Source organism: Spermophilus citellus, assembly GCF_964194105.1.
Source record: "Spermophilus citellus genome assembly, chromosome: 6".
Classification (NCBI taxonomy): domain Eukaryota; kingdom Metazoa; phylum Chordata; class Mammalia; order Rodentia; family Sciuridae; genus Spermophilus; species Spermophilus citellus.
This window is the reverse complement of record NC_138187.1, coordinates 133226474-133242481: the sequence shown is the minus strand read 5'-3', so window position 1 is coordinate 133242481 and position 16008 is coordinate 133226474. Positions and strand designations below refer to the sequence as shown.

At 49.0% G+C, this 16008-nt stretch overlaps 1 protein-coding gene across 1 annotated transcript in view; it reads right to left on the bottom strand.

Moving 5' to 3' along the window:
* The window catches only part of CHIT1 (chitinase 1), a 52823-nt gene extending 37025 nt beyond the window's left edge, over positions 1–15798 (bottom strand). Inside the window, exons 1-3 of the mRNA XM_081299990.1 lie at positions 15742–15798; positions 15087–15211; positions 13946–14277 (exon numbers count right to left, since the gene is read on the bottom strand). The gene's annotated coding sequence lies outside the window, so the exon portion shown is untranslated. The remainder of the gene's footprint in view (positions 1–13945; positions 14278–15086; positions 15212–15741) is intronic.
* Positions 15799–16008: the final 210 nt, after the last annotated feature.

Here is a 16008-nt window from a genome sequence, read left to right as displayed (position 1 = left end):
TGGCTAGACTGCAGTGTCCATACTTGTTAGACAGCAGGTAAACAGAAGTGGGCAGTGGGCGAACATAGAGTTTAAAGGGTTAATTCTATAGACTGAGCCACAGACTGTGCTAACCCTCAGCCTGTCGCAGCAGCCACAGCCGGCCATTCTGACCTGGCTGTGGTTTAAGAGATATCAGTGGGGCCGGGTTGTGGCTCAGTTGCAGAGCGCTTGCCCAGCATGTGTGAGGCACTGGGTTTGATTCTCAGCACCACAGATAAACAAATAAAGTTCAATTGACAACTAAATTAAAAAAAAAAAAAAGATAACAGTATGTTATGATCCTGGACTCAGAAGCTTGTTATTTTCAGAGTTGTTCTTCCTTCTTGGGTTTGAGAAGTGCAGTTCCAAAAACCCATCCATGAAAAAAAACCAGCAGAATCCTGACTGGACCCTGATGAAAGAGAGCCTTGTGACCTTTATAGAAACCAAAGGGACGGAGAGTTGCCTTTAGGTAAAAACCTGTACAGTCCAGCTGTCAATGAACAGCTCAGAGGTACTGCTTGGATCGGATTCTCCTGAAACCTCCCCTCCTACCCCAATAAAACGGAACTCACAAAGAAGTGAGTTGTCACTCTCTTCTCTGGGAGGACCCACTCTCCCCCTTGAGGGTGCTCCCCCTCTTCTTTCTCTTCTAATAAACTTTGCTATACTCTTACTTAGTCTCATGTCTTGCTTGAAATCCTCTCATGCAAGAACACAAGAGCCAAGAACACAGCACAGTCTCTGGCGCCATCTTATTCCATTCCATTATCAATATCCTCTCTTAACCACCTTGCTTCCACCACCCTGCCCAGGCCAGGCCCCCGACCACCTAGCCACAGTGGTGGCTTCCCTGGGAAAGCTATCTCCTCTCACTATTCCTGGAGCCTGAGTGGCAAAAGCCTCCCTGTCCCCGCCCCCAAGAGCCTCCGACCAGCTTGACTCAGTGTTCCTCCCTGTTCTGCTCACTCCTACTATCTGTGTCAATCTCCAGGAACTTCCCACCTCTGCTCTGTCATGTACCTGATCTTTCCTGCCAATCCAGGCTGCTTGAGGGGAGGGAGAAAACACCACTTATTTGCATGTATATGGCGCCCTCTGCTGGTGAGGAAAATGTATATCATGGCTGAAACTTAATTAGCTGTGTAAGGGCCAAAACAGAATCAGAGATATTCAAGAAAACACAGCTGCTGTTCTCTGTTTACCATTTTCCCTTAGCATGTAAAAATCAATCAACTGACCAACCCACCGTATTTTGACTTCTTACTCTTATGGTGTTGGTGGTTCTGAGGCTGGGACTCAGGGTCTTGTGCCCTGTCCCCTCCTCCCAAATCACAATCGCTAACATTTATTGGGTAATCACTACATGCCAGGCACTGGATTAATTTCTTTGTATTATATAATTTATTCTGGTGGTGTAGCTTATCGGTGGATCACATGCTTACATGTGTGTGGGTGAGGAGATATATATATAGATATATATATATATATATATATAAACTTTGTAGGGGATATACTTGGGTCAGGTTTCCTAAAAGTAGAGCCCAAGGCAGATCTGAATGTGTGTCCTCCATTAAGAAGAATCCTCAGAATTAAGACAAAGGAGGACAGAGTGGGAGGAGGAGCCAAGCAAGGCTAAACTTTCAGCTGCAGCCAAGCATCAGCCTCACCTCATGGGAAGCGTGGAAGCCGGTGCTGCACTGGAGTTGCCCTTCTGAGGGACAGGAGTGGCCTTTCAAGCCATGTCAGTCAATCATCAGGTGAGACCCCCCAAATAAGGCAGCATCCATTCACTCTGGAGAGGAAGCGACTGAACGGTTAGCAGCCGACCCTCATAGCAGCTTGGGGAGTGCATGGCCCTGTAGAGGGGGCTGATTGGGCACCCATAATATCAACCGCAGAATCGTAATCTGCCATGTTATAGATTTTGAGTGTTTTTGTTCTCATGATCTCATTCCAGGTGGCAATAATCTTGAGAAATAGACATCATGATCTCACGAACAGGAGGGTAGGAGCCATCTCAGGACTGCCCAGCCAGCAGACATGTCACGTGTTTGTAAATGGCATCTTCTCAGTTAAAGTCAGTGGGGCCTCTCCTCAGCCCTCCAAGCCTTTTGAACTCAGACTGAGCCCTGCACAGCCTGAAGCTGTGGCCTCCCTGCTGAGATTAGGTAAGGGGACTTATGCCTCCCAGGAGAGGGGCTGTGATACCTCCTGGGCTTACAGTGCTCCCCCAGGACTTCCCTGAATGAAGGATTCTCGTAGGCACTGCTGCCTGTTCAGCAGCTTGGCAAGGTGTCCTCGGGGGTATCTCAGATTCCGTCAGAGGAGACCAGGGCTGAAGCCTGGGAAAGAGCTCAGGCTGCCTGAGAGCTGCCACAGAGCCAGCTGTGCAGGGGTCCTGTCGCAGGGGCTGGAGTTTCCTGGATCTTAGGGGAGGCATCGCCCCCCTCTACCTTCTCGGAGATTTTTGCCCCCAAGCTGCCTCTGGATCCAGCAAAGAACCTCAATCCACCTATGGAATGAATGAGTTTAAGGAGCCGCTTTGGACATGCTCCCCGCCTCCCCTGAAACCAGCCATCAGAGTCTCCAGTGCAGTCAAGCCCTGCATAATGACGTGTCATTCATAGACAGGTATCCCATAAATTTACAGTGGAGCTGAAAAACTATTGCACAGTGACGTCATAGTGCAATGCACCACTCAATCACCTGTGGAGAGGCTGGTGTAAGCAAACCTACTGCACCGCCAGTCGTATTCAAGTATATCATATACAACTTTATTCAGTGCATAATACTTGATGATTAAAAAAAGTTATTTTGGGCTGGGGATGTGGCTCAAGCGGTAGGGTGCTCGCCTCGCATGCGTGCGGCCCGGGTTCGATCCTCAGCACCACATACCAACAAAGATGTTGTGTCCGCCGAGAACTAAAAAATAAATATTAAAAAAATTCTCTCTCTCTCCCCTCTCTCTCCTCTCTCACTCTCTCTTAAAAAAAAAGTTATTTTACTGGTTTCTGTATTTACTAGACTGTATATTTTTTTAGTTACAAAATTTAATTGTAAGGATCGAGCAGTGGTTATTGATCAAACTGAGCCACGCTGACAACTTGGAAGTTTGCAGATAAACTTCAAAGGTGATTAATACTGACTTGATTTTCACAACAGTTTAGATCTGCATAAACTTGATTCTGGACATAGTTCAATACACAAGGCTGCTGGGCACTGTGGCTCACACCTGTAATCCCAGTAATTTAGGAGGTTGAGGCAGGATGATTGCAAATGTAAGGTCAGCCTCAGCGACATAGCCAGGGCCTAAGAAACTTAGCAAGACCCTGTCTCAAAATAAAAAATAAAAAGGGCTATGGATGTGGCTGAGGGGTAAAGTACTCCTGGGTTCCACTTCCAGTACCAAAAAACAGTTGCAAAATAATTGTGATATATGATTAAAAAAATATATTGTGTATAAAAGTTCAAAAACCAGATATGCATCTAACTGGCAAAACCTGCAACTTAAATTGAAAACTAAACTCAAGAGGATCATTATGATGGCCCTGCCACTTCTTGCTTTGTGGCCTGCAGGTTTTTACTGAGGTAACAACCTTGGATCTCTTCCCTGGACCTTTGTCTTCCCCCAACACAAAACCAAACTACAAAACTCACCTCAGAATACTGAGCGGACCCTCAAAAAAAAATTTTTTTTTGAGAGTAAGGAGGCTGGTACCTCTCTAGCACTTCTCCCCATCATCTCCTCAGTAGAAGAGCGAGGGGCCAAATGTCAAGCCTGGCCAAGGGAATGGCTTGACAGAGGAGCCAGAAAAGAGAGAAAGAGTGGCAGAGGCTGCAGCCTTTCGGCTCAGGCTCTGCTGATGTCGAATCCATCTCATTGATGTTGGCCTCTTCTGTGTCCAGCTATTGTCCACACTGAGCTTCCGTTTCATTGTCCGTTTCCAGGGCCAGGTTGTTAGGTTTCCCAGAACACTGCCCACCGGAGTCAGAGGCTCTTCCGTGTCACCTTCTCTGGCACCATGAGTTACAGGTTTGATGTCTCCACTGCTGGCTGCTCCTGTGGCTGGGACCCTGACCACTTGTTCCCTGGATGGCTGCTTTGCTACTACACTGCTGGGTGAGTTGAGGTCTCCGCCATCTCCCCGTGTGCCTACCAGCCTTGCTGAACTCCAAGCTCTGTGTTCCATGACAGGATTGATGCAAAGGTCACAACGACTGTTAAGTTCTATTAAAGTTCTGGGTGCCTCCCGTGTCTATATCATCTGGTCCATGTCTTCTCTGTGGTTTAATGGTTCCTTGCTCAGCCACATTGTGATGGTCTTGATTCCTGCATCCTGAGAATCAAGGGCCAACCCCAGGATTCTCCTTGTACTTTCCAGAGACTCATCAGTAACTTACTGACCCTCCACCCGAATCCCTCTAATGACAAACAGTCCATGATGAAGCAAAGTCTATCAGTCATGGAGACAAAATGGACATTTAAACAGCTCTGGCCATGGCAGCTCAATGCCATGCTATATTTTTAATCATTATTTTAGAGTATATGCCTACTACTTATAAGAAAAATTGGGGGCTGGGGGTGTAGTTCAGTTGGTGGAGTGCTTGTCTTGAAAGCACAAGGCCCTGGCCCTGGTTCAATCCCCAGCACCAAAAAAAAAAAAAAAAAAAAAAAAAAAAAAAGTTGACTGTAAAACAGTGTGTGGTGTTCACTGGCAGCAACTCAGGCATCTCGTGTCCACTGTGTCTCTTGGCTGCAAATGGAGGCTGTGGATCAATTGCCCTGCACCTTCAGGTTTTCGAGGCACACTCTGTGACATTCACATGTGATGCCACTGTCAAAGGATGCAGCTGTCACCACAGAAGTTCCTACTGCTCCTCACCACTCCACCAGAGCTCAGGAGGCAGGTTGGTGAAGTAAAACAGGTTTCTTCAAAGCTGACCCTGAGAAAGTTAGGGGATACCTTCACTGCTTCCTATCTCTATATATGGGGGGGCTCAGGGGCACAAACAAGTTTTATAAAAGAAGAGGGGACACTGAGGGACCAAAGGCAGAAAACATATTTCTGACTAGGCTGTGCTAGTCAGAAATATGTCAATTTCCATTTCCTTTGTGCCCAGCCAGGGTCAGGGGGTGGCTTTTCGGTTTCCGTTCACAGCATGCAAAAAAAGCTGTTACCATGGAGTTGGGAAGTAAGAACATTTAATTCCAAAGAGGCTGTGTTACAACAGCACATAGAAGAGCCCCTGAACCTCACATTATGGTGGGAAACCAGGCTCAGTCCAAATCCCCCATCGCATCACTTCCTGGACATCACAGTTAGAAACAGGTAGAAACAGCAGGAAAAAAAATCACAAGAGTGGCTGTTCTGACGTCAGTGAGTGGCCCTTGTCCTAAGTTCGGGTAGCACCCACCTGCCAAGCAGCACAAAAGAGGTGGGGACAAAAAAAAAAAAAAAAAGTCAGAGAGCTGATGCACAAGCTATGACGTAAGGAAGTTTCCCAGAAACTGTGTCTAGACACATCCTTTTGCTGCTCATTGGCAGAATTTGGTCACATGACCTCAGCTGACAGCATAGGAGGCTGGGAAATGTAGTCTCTGATCTGGGCAGCCATGTTTCTAGCTGAAATTTGTCTTGGATAATGTAGGAGAAAGTTATTGGAGAACCACTGGCATGTGTGGCCTTAGGCCATCCTCCTGACCTTTCTGGGCTTGGAGATAAAGCTATCTTACCATAAACAGGTTGCATTAATGGAAGGCTCATACGCACAGCATCTAGCCCAGAGCCTGGGACATACAGACAACTTTCCCTTTACTCCCCCCATCTCCAGATTTTCTGGAGTGTGTAGTGGTAGGTCTCATACTCTCAAATGTGGCTACAGCTCCTGCAGCCAGGGTCTGAGCACTGAGCCCTCCCAAACTCCCAGGGTCATCCAGAAACTTCTTGCCAGAGCTTCTGAGCCAAACCTCAGCATTAATAGACTAATTAAGCCCTACACTGACCACCCTGGAATCTGGAAACATACTTCCCCCACCTCTCTGAGACAGTTGCATGAGAGAACCCCTGCCCAGCCCTCACCACAGCCCCAGATTCCAGTCTTGTCCTGACTGGTGCTGAGAACAGAGTGCAGCGAGGACTAATTCAGAGAAAGGCCTCAGACATTCTCCAGCCTGGGAAAGCTGAGGGCAGCAGCATGGCAGAGGGCTCCCTGTGCTTCAGGATGGAGCTGTCTCTTTGTGCACATCAGAATTTCAGACTCTTCTATCCAAAGGCCCCCAGAGGCAGAGAGGTTGACCCTTAGCTAGATAATCCCTGTCTCCCAAGATTATTTATTTATTTTTTTTTTTTGAGAGAGAGAGAGAGAGAATTTTTAATATTCATTTTTTTAGTTTTCGGCAGACACAACATCTTTGTTTGTATGTGGTGCTGAGGATCGAACCCGGGCTGCACGCATGCCAGGCAAGTGCGCTACCGCTTGAGCCACATCCCCAGCCCAGTCTCCCAAGTTTAAAGTGTTGCCCAAAACAAGCGACCATAGGTCAAAACTTTTCTTTTTTTTAGAGGGGGTGTGTGTTTAAATGAAACTTTGTTGCAGAAAAATGAATCAGTTACTAGCAGAACTATTAGCTGATCACTTATCCATTGACAACTCTTATCATTTATTCAGTTCTGTATTAAACAGTGTATTGAAGGACAGATGAACTAATGTCTCCAAGCTTCCTAACAATTTAAACGAAAGTAACAAAATGTTTTGAGATCCTATTTTGGAATACAAAGAACATTTGGCTTCTAGTTTCCATTCTCTGTAGAACAAGAACAGGTCATTCCTCCATTGACATGCATTTTTAAAAAATCACATTTTCCCATTCTGCTGATGCTATAAATACAGTCCCAATCCTCCAGCCACTTCAGTTATGAGCATCAAGTATATCATGGGACCTCAAATCGCTCACAGCGGAAGGCTTACACGGATGGGATGCTGCTAGAATAATGCTGTTTCCTTTGATGTGACAACTGAGCATCCATTTTCCTCCCCTCCTGATGACTTTTTGAGCATCTTAGAACAGTGGGGAATGGTTTGAGTTTCATAACCAAGTTAGAGTGAAGACATTGGCCACATAATATACATGCTCCATTTTTTTTTTAATCTGAAATTTGGGCAACTATTCTCTTGCCACTACTTTGCAGTTGCTAAAAGAAGTTTTTGTCCAAGGCTGGAAGAACTTAAATCTTCTCAAATGAGCATGGGAATGAAGGGAGGGAGGTAAACAAAAAATAAAATTAAAAAAGATGAGGTCTGGTAGGGGAACAGCTGGATAAGAAAATCGAAAAAGGAACAGGAATTTAAAGTCTACTCCAGCTCTAAGCAGGTGATTCTGACATTAAGGCAGTATCTATTCCTGAGATGTTGTGTTGTACTTATCTCTGTCTGTTTTATAGATCTGTATGTACTCTGGCATTAAAGGGTCATCTGGGTTTGGATCACACAGCAGTGAACAAATAAATAAAAGAATTTTAGAGCCAGACATGGTGGTGCACACCTGTAATCCCAGGAGCTTGGGAGGCTGAGGCAAGAGGATCAGAGTTCAAAGCCAGCCTCAGCAACTTAGGGAGGCCCTAAGCAACTCAGCGTGATCCTGTCTCTAAATAAAATGTAAAAAACGAGGTTGGGGGTGTTGCTCAGTGGTTAAGCTCCCCTAGGTTCAATCCCTGCAACAAAACAAAACAACCAAAAAACTTCAGAAATACTTACAGCAGGGCCGGGGTTGTGGCTCAGTGGTAAAGAGCATTTGCCTACCATCGTGAGGCATGGGGTTTGATCCCTGGCACCACATAAAAATAAACAAATAAAATAAAGATACTGTGTCCATCTACAACTAAAAAATTAAAAAAAAAATACAGCATTGTGGTCTTAAATTTTGAGACTTTTCAATTTTAGAATTTTGCTGCCATTACTGTTAATATTTGGATGAGAAGTTCTTGTTGCAAATGTAAATGCAAGTGATTTGAAGGTGTAGACTGTAGGAAAATGAATTGTCAAAAAGAATATGCCGGGCTGGGGATGTGGCTCAAGCGGTATCGCGCTCGCCTGGCATGCGTGCGGCCCGGGTTCGATCCTCAGTACCACATACAAAGATGTTGTGTCCGCCGAAAAGCTGAAAAAAATAAATATTAAAAATTCTCTCTCTCTCTCTCTTTAAAAAAAAAAGAATAATGCTCTTAAGAACATTATTAAAAAAAAGAAATATCAATGAAAATATAGTTAAAATTTTTTAAAAAAGAAAAGAATATGCCACCGTGATATGGGCTCTCATTGGATTTCATAATTGAGGCTTGCCAGTAAAATACTGCAGGCCCCTCCTGGACCTGCAGAACGTGTGCTGAACGCCATGGTCTCTGCTTTTGCTCAGGTCCTCACTATCTTGGTGGGTGCTCAAAGGTCAGGCCAAAACTCTTGATTATCCAGAGAGCGGGGAAGGTGTCTCTTTGACTCACACTGGTTGTGCCATACCCAGGTGCAGAGAAGCCTGGGTCTCTTTCCCATGCAGTCAGGTGATGCCTCCCCAAGAGGCTCAGGCACATGACACAGACACAGACACAGAACTACTGTCAGCTCTCAAAACACTTCAGTCATATCTTTCTTCTGAAAAATTCAAGATTCACATTTTGCAGGTTTAGCTCAAAAGACATGTCCCCATTTCTTTTTCCTAGTAAAATTAACACTCCATCAAAATATACCACACTTAATCTCTAGTTTCACCTGTCCTGGGCACAGTGATCATATCCCTTGAGTCACTGAAAAAAACTCACTTCATTCCTGCACAACCTCAGGCCGTGGGAACTCTTGTCCTGACAGATTTGGAAACAGAGGGTCAAGAAGGTTAATCAGGTTGCTCAAGTTTACACAGGGAAGAACTGGTTGAACTGGGATTTAGTGCCTGGTCCACCTGGCTCCAAATTTGTCCTGTAATCACTGCGTTGAGGTAGGCAGGTGTCTCCCTGCCTAAGGTACTGACCCTCACCCAGTGAAGGAAGCCAGCTAAGGGATCTTGGCTACCTGAGAGAATCAGGGACTCATGGTCTCTAGAAGAAAGCCCTCTTCTAGGTGAGGAGATGAGCCTTGGGGACTACAGGTCCCCGCCTCCAGCAGTTACCATGAAGCCAGGCTAGGAAGGTACTTAGAGGCTGGGGAGCCGATGTCACTCATAACATGGGACCTGCCTGTACACTCCTCATCTTGCAAAAATCCAAGACCAGATAGGCACAGGGAAGACCCAAATCCCTGGGGGAAAAAAGGACTATATTGTAATCTGCATTAAGACCTGGTCCCTAAAGCTCACCACCTAAAGTTTTATTTTAAAGGCCTCTTAACCAAGGCATGTCCAGGAGAATCATCAGATCAAGCTAGTCACAGACACCTTCTCAACCTGCTTGTTCTCCAGAGGGGAGAAAGAGGCCTCACCCAGCAAGACAAGCTAGTGGCTCCTGTAACCCAGGAGGTTCTGAGAGCAGAGGGAAGGATGACATAGGAGGCTCCTGATGAGGAGAAGTGCGCCCAGGCCTAGACGGTCCTCCCTTCCTGGTTGGCCTCTGCTACAGAGGGAGCCTCCAACTTTCACCCTGGGGCCACTTCATCTCTTCCTAGAAACTCTGCCCCCTGCTTGAAGGCAGGGGTGTGACTTATCTGGACATTTCCTCCCAGGAGTGGTCCCAATGGGACATTTTCAAGGCCCTTGTTCTAGACCCAAGTTCTACAACAGGATCCCCAGCCCAGTAAGCCCTTGTGCCCCAGGGATGGTTCCTATCTTGCAACTGTTTCTCTGTGCATCTCTGACTATCTGCTAAACATGGGCGACTCCTCTAGCCTGGCCCAGGGTGCTCACTAAGTGGGCTCAGAATACAGAACGGATCTGGTATTCACTCTTTGCCAGAGAGGACGTGGCAAAGGAAAGGTGCTAGCTGATAGAGAAGGAAAGTCCCAGATGAGATATCTGGCTGGGTTCTGGGAGACCAGTGATGTCAGTGGGTACTCCTGCTTCCTCTTGGGTCCTCAGGTGAAGGAGACAGACTCTCCACCTTGCTGTGGGATCTGCAAGACTTGCTTGAACTCTGAGCCTCATCTTTACTTCTGTATGACAGGGAGGTGAGTCCTGCCTTCATGAAGATGAACAAAGGTAAATCACTATGATTCTCTGAAATAGAAAGAGAGGGAGAGCACCAAATGTCTGTTTTCCTCTCTGTGTCCCTGTAGAAACCAGTTTGATGGTTGGAACTCTGGTGTGTTCCCAAGCACACCAGCAGGGGGAGCCAGACCCCCATTTGGGAGGCTGAGCTGTCCTGGTTGGGAGCTGGGAGTGTCCTGCCTTAACAGGTATTGCTCCAGGCAAGGTGTGTCTCAGCCCAGAAAAGGCCCCCAATCTTCAGCGATCTGAAATAGCTGGCTATGTTTATTTAAAGCCAGTCACCATTTCTCATCGTCTGACTTCCTCTGGGTGCGTGCAGGGCTGGCAGTGCGTGTGCACAGTGACGGTGTGACTGTTCCTGTGTAACTCTGGGCTTGTGCCCAGCTGGGGTGGACTTTGGCCAGCCCACATCCTGGGCTCCATGCAGTGTCCAGGCAGATGGTCGCAGGCCTGGAGACGGTGCTACTGTTGCTGCGGATTCACCTCCTTTGGACTCTGCCTGTAGGAGTCACCCTTGTGTGCCCTTCATGGGGAAGGACCACTCCAGCAAATGGTAGGCCCATGGCCTTGGTCCTACGGGGCAGAGAAGAGGACACAAACTGTGAAGCAGATTTGGCCAGCAGAGGACTTTCCCAGCAGCTGGCTCAAAACCCCATTTCATAAACACTTATTGGGGGGCCCCCACAGGATCTTCCTTTCCAACTTGGGGGCACAGGCAAGGAGCTTACAGAGCAGGAGGCCAGAGAACGACCACAGAGCAACTAGCCCTGAAGACGCATCCTGAAGAAGGGGGTGGTGGCTGCAAAGGCCTCTGAGAGCCTGGAAGAGGCCATGGTCACCCCGAGTTGTAAGGAACCAGAGGAGTTGTCCAATGAGACTACAGGAGGCCCCGCTATGATTCCTGTTCTTGAGGGACCAGGGGACCAGGCAGGCACACAGAGAAGCGGTGTGACGACTCAGGGCAGACTACAGCACTTTACAGCTTGCCAAACTATTTAACAGATTTTTATTCTGTGAGGTAAATCAGAAAAGGAAAGTCACAGAAGTTAGTAACTTACCCCGGGACACACAGCCAGGACTTGAGATTCTACTTCCCCAGTTCCAACGTCAACTGGTCTTTTAGGTAGCCTCTGCCCCTTTTCCTGCCCCAACTCCCTTGGGCAAACCCTGGTAAACACAACAGGGCCCGTCTTGGTTTGACAGGTTGAGAGCTTGTTTTTGTTTATTTTGGCTCAGGTCACCCAAGTTGGTTAACATCTGAAGGCCGAGCTTACCCCACCGGAACACACAGGAGGTAGGCGGGCAGACAAGGCCACTGTGGTCCTTTAGAGGGAGTGTGGTTCTGTCCAGAAGGCTGGCGTTGGGATCGTCTCCTTCTTTTTCTCTTGTAGTGCTGGGACTGAACCCAGGGCTTCGCCCCGCTGCGCTCACCCCAGCTGTAGTGCCAGGATCTGCTCAATCCACCCGTTCCCTCCTGTGAGTCCTGGCGACGCAGAGCCAGAGGAAAGGAGCCAGCTTTCCCCCAAAGGATTGCTCAACCTGTCAGACGGGGCCCAGAGGTGTGCAGTGCAGTGTGCAAGAAACACAAGGCAAAGGGCAGCTTAGGAGCCCACCTGGCTTGACTCTTACCTCTCTGGTTCCCCAAACCAAGTCCCTGGCAACTCCTCAAGTGCCAGCTTCTTTACCCGGAAATAAATAATAGAATGACCTGAGAGCCACAGGGAGGAGCAAGAGACGATGCAGGTGCCCAGATATCACAACCAGGTGGGGGCAGATACAAAATCTAGTGGCAGCTCTCACCAGTTACAGGCAGCTGGGCGACTTCCCTGTCCCTACAGGTGACCATTTTACAGTGACCACCCACTACAAGTAGACTTTCCTTGCTCCAGTCAGTGCCAGGTCCCCTCATAGGTCCCTGCCATGCAGGGCACAATGATGCAGGTCTGTAAACCCAGTGACTGGAGGCTGAGATAGGAGGACTGCAAATTTGAGGCCAGCCTTGGCAACTAGCCCTTGCTGTTCCCTGGCCCTTATTGCATTGTCTCTGCATAGTTAAGTGCTCAAACAACTCATTGGGCTACAATTTTAGTACCACTGTCATGTCAAGGAGGAGGAGGAGAGACTGCAACGTGGTGGAGCCATTCTTTGAGTAGACTTGAAGACACCGTGTGCCTCAACCACACGCCCTCCAAGAAGACAGACTTCCAAGTCCAGGGGACCTGGGATCATGCGCTACTATATGTGACCCTGGTGCGTTTCTTACCCTTGTGGAACTCCCTTCTTCACCTATCAACTGGGGCACACACCGATGGGACTCTAGAGAGGGTTACAGTTGAACCAATTTTGTTCTTTGTTAAGGTGGTGGTGAGGTCTCACTCTGTTGCCCAGGCTGGACTCAGACTTCTGGGCACAGGCAAAGCTCCTGACTCAGTCTCCCTCCTGAGTAGCTGGGACTAGAGGCATACAGCACCACACCCAGCAAGAGAGAATTATAGATGAAACTTGTGGAGTGTCTGAAGCCTTGCCCAACACCTCGAGGGATTCATAAATGATAACTGTAATCCTGACCGCTGGGCAGGGTTCCAAAAGAGTCAAATTCACAGATTTGTCGACGCAGCTGTGGTGTGTCCATGAGGAGATTTTGTAAGTGAACTACTCCAGGGGACCATGGTGGGCAAGAGCCGCTTCACAAGCAGAGCGCTGAGGGAGCTTCCTGAAGACACTGGGACCAGGTCTGTTGTGATCCTTGGATCAGTGTGGTGACCCACTCGTTGAGCCAAGCGGGCCCATGTGTATGGACACACGTGCACATGTGTGTGTTTTCTATTCTTTTGTCTCTCTCCTTCCACTGATCTGTCCCGAAGTATCCTGGAGTTGGAGGGGACGAGAGTTATCATCTCATCCATTCGCTGCTTCTGATTGGGATGGTCTACGAACCACTGGCTGTGAGTCACAACTTCAACCCAACTTCCCCTTCCCACCCCACGGAGGGGTCAGTTCACACTCAGCTTGGGTTCAGCCACCACGTTTCCCCTTTGGCCAAAGGCGCACCCTTCTGGCTGCAGCATTGCGCTGGCTTTGTGTGCTAAGGGGAATCTGCTACACAGAGCAGACAGTCCTGGTGCCAACCCTGGGCCCTGCCTGCTGGGTGATGAAAGGGCTGCTGGGGTTGAGCCTGGCCAGGAGGAGGAGAGGAGGGGCAGAGGCAGCTCCGAGTGTGAGCAAGTTGCCCTCGGGGCGCCGGGGGAGGCTCTGGCCCAGCGCTGTGTCTATTTATAGCCGGACACACCAAGAGACACGCACGCGCAGCAGAGGACTTTTTATTTCCTGGAAACATTTACCGCCTCTCTTCGTACCAGATTTCCCAGGCAGCGTCATCCCGAAAAAAGCAGAAGTGCGTGCAAGAAGAGATCTTTGGAAAACCCAAACCCGATGGCTCCGCTGCCCTTTGGGAACCTACAGTGGTGTCCCTGGCCTCGGGGTGATCTTTCCAGGCATTCCAGACCACTCTGCTCATTTCTCCATTTCATGTGTCACCCCCAGACCTCCCCACACTCCTCCCAAACCAAAAAGCGGTCCTGGCCTCGGCTCCAACCAGGCCGAGCTCTCTACACCTCGTGCCAGGGCGCGCACAGCCCGTCTGCCAGGAGCGCGATCCCCACCCGGGTCCTTCAGCAAAGCCGTCCCATCTCTGAGATACGGCCCACAGACCCCCCACAGGTGTCTTTTTCTCACCTGCCGGGTTGGCACAGGATCCAGCGCCCCTGAATGCTGAGGACTCCGCCCGCTTATCTCACTTGTTCCTAGTCACATCGGTGTCCTCCAAATCATGAATTCTTCAGGGTGGAGGACCGTGCCCCGCTCCCCTTCGCGTTTCCAACATGTAGGTCACCATCTAAAGCAGAGCTGACGCCCAGTGGGGCACTGGGAGGAGGCCTGAGATTGCCAGGGTGGAGTGCCAGGCTCAGGGCCAGCTTCCCGGAGGGCCTGGGGCAATGCCTGCCCGGTCCCCTGCCACCTGTGAGAATTTCCAGCTGCTCAGCCTCTCCAGGCGTTTGTTTCCTACCCTGTGAGGTGGGAAAAAAGAATCGAACCTCACTTAGAAGATAATTGTGAAATTTCTGCGACACTGGACATAAAGGGTTTCCTAGAGTCCCTAGTGTGTACACCGATTATTTTCTTTCACAACCTACATTTTGTCTATTAGCAACTCCTGTAGACTCCTCCTGTAAGACAGCCACTCCTTATTTTCCAATAAGACATAAAGGATTCCCTAGAGTGCCTAGTGTGTATCCACCGATTATCATCTTTCCTGTTTAGCTTACTGGTCTCAGGATTATCCTTTAGCTTTCCTACTCTCAACCTTCAAAACCTACCTCTATACAAGAGCTCAGTGCCATGAGACCACAAAGAGCTCAGCTGTAAAATCCTGGAAGAGCGGCATCCCAAAGCTCTGGGCTGGGCGCAGGCCTCTGCTCTCTGGCCCTGGGCATTCACAGCTGACTCAGGAGGCAGAACCAAACCCTGCTTCTGCCTCAGACTCCATCTTTCCCTCCTCTCAGCCCAACCCAACCCCTGTAGTGGTGGCTTTGCTGGAGCTCCTTTTCTCTGGACCTATGGGCGCTGGACCTATGCCCTAGGGAGACGGAGCACTGGGACAGGACCTCAGGAGAGAACAATGGCAACACTGCCCACAGCTGCCCTTTGTCAGTTTTCTTCTTCTTCTTCTTCTCCTTCTCCTCCTCCTCTTTCTTCTTCTTCTATTTTTTCCCCCTGGGACCAGGGGTTAAACCCAGGGGCCCTTTACCACGGAGCCACATCCCCAACCCATTTAATTTTTTGAGACAGGGTCTTGCTAAGTTGCATAGAGCCTCACTAAATTGCTGAGGCTGGCATCGAACTTGTGATCCTCCGGCCTCAGCCTCCTTGGCCGCAGGGATTTCCAGCGTGCACCACCACGCCTGGCTTGTCTGGTTTTCTTGAGGTTCCCACAGGTCCTTCCTAGGAGGGAAATCAGTGCCATCCTCCTGGGACTTGATTTCCCCCAAAAAGCAATACTTTGGGTTTCACAGGGTCTCAGAATTATCCTTTAGGCTTTCTTACTCTCAACCTTCAAAACCCACCTCAGGAATCCAGGGCCCTGGTTTTGTGAATGTTTGTCTGATGTGCTAGCCATTTTGGTTACATTCAACTGGACTTCCCATTTGAACTAGGAGCGAAGTTGCCTGTGAATTCATCCTTACTCATACCCCCCTCCCCAACCTACAGAAGTCCTGTGAGAGGATTGGCCTTCTTTCCCTCCTGTCCTCCCTCACCTTCCTGCCTGTCTCCCATTCCTAGTCCTCCAACCCATGGCTGGTAACCTCTCTGACCTCTGGCACAGGTGGGGGACCCTCTTCTGCTCCCAAGCCCCTCCCTCTGTTCTAAGAACACTTTTTCCCAGACTCCCAGCTGTGAGTGACTCATCAGCTGCGGGGACACAGTGCACCTGGACAGAGTGAAGGTAGAGGAGGGGGGCATTGTGACCGGACCTGATAAAGTCCAAGAGCAGTAGAAACTGAAGAAGGCCGCAAATCCGTTGCTCTCCGTCACAGCTTGGAGGCTGGGTCATTAGGCAAAGTCTGTAAATAACATCTGAGTGGCCTCGCCCAGCTGGGTTGGGACAGTGACGTTCTACTCCCCAAATAGAACTCGGTCATCTGCCTCGGGCATTCCCCTGGCCCTGGGAGAGCAGCAAGAATCTGTCCCTCCCCCTGAGTACTCTAGAGCTGGGACCTAGAGTGTGGGGACCCCCCAGC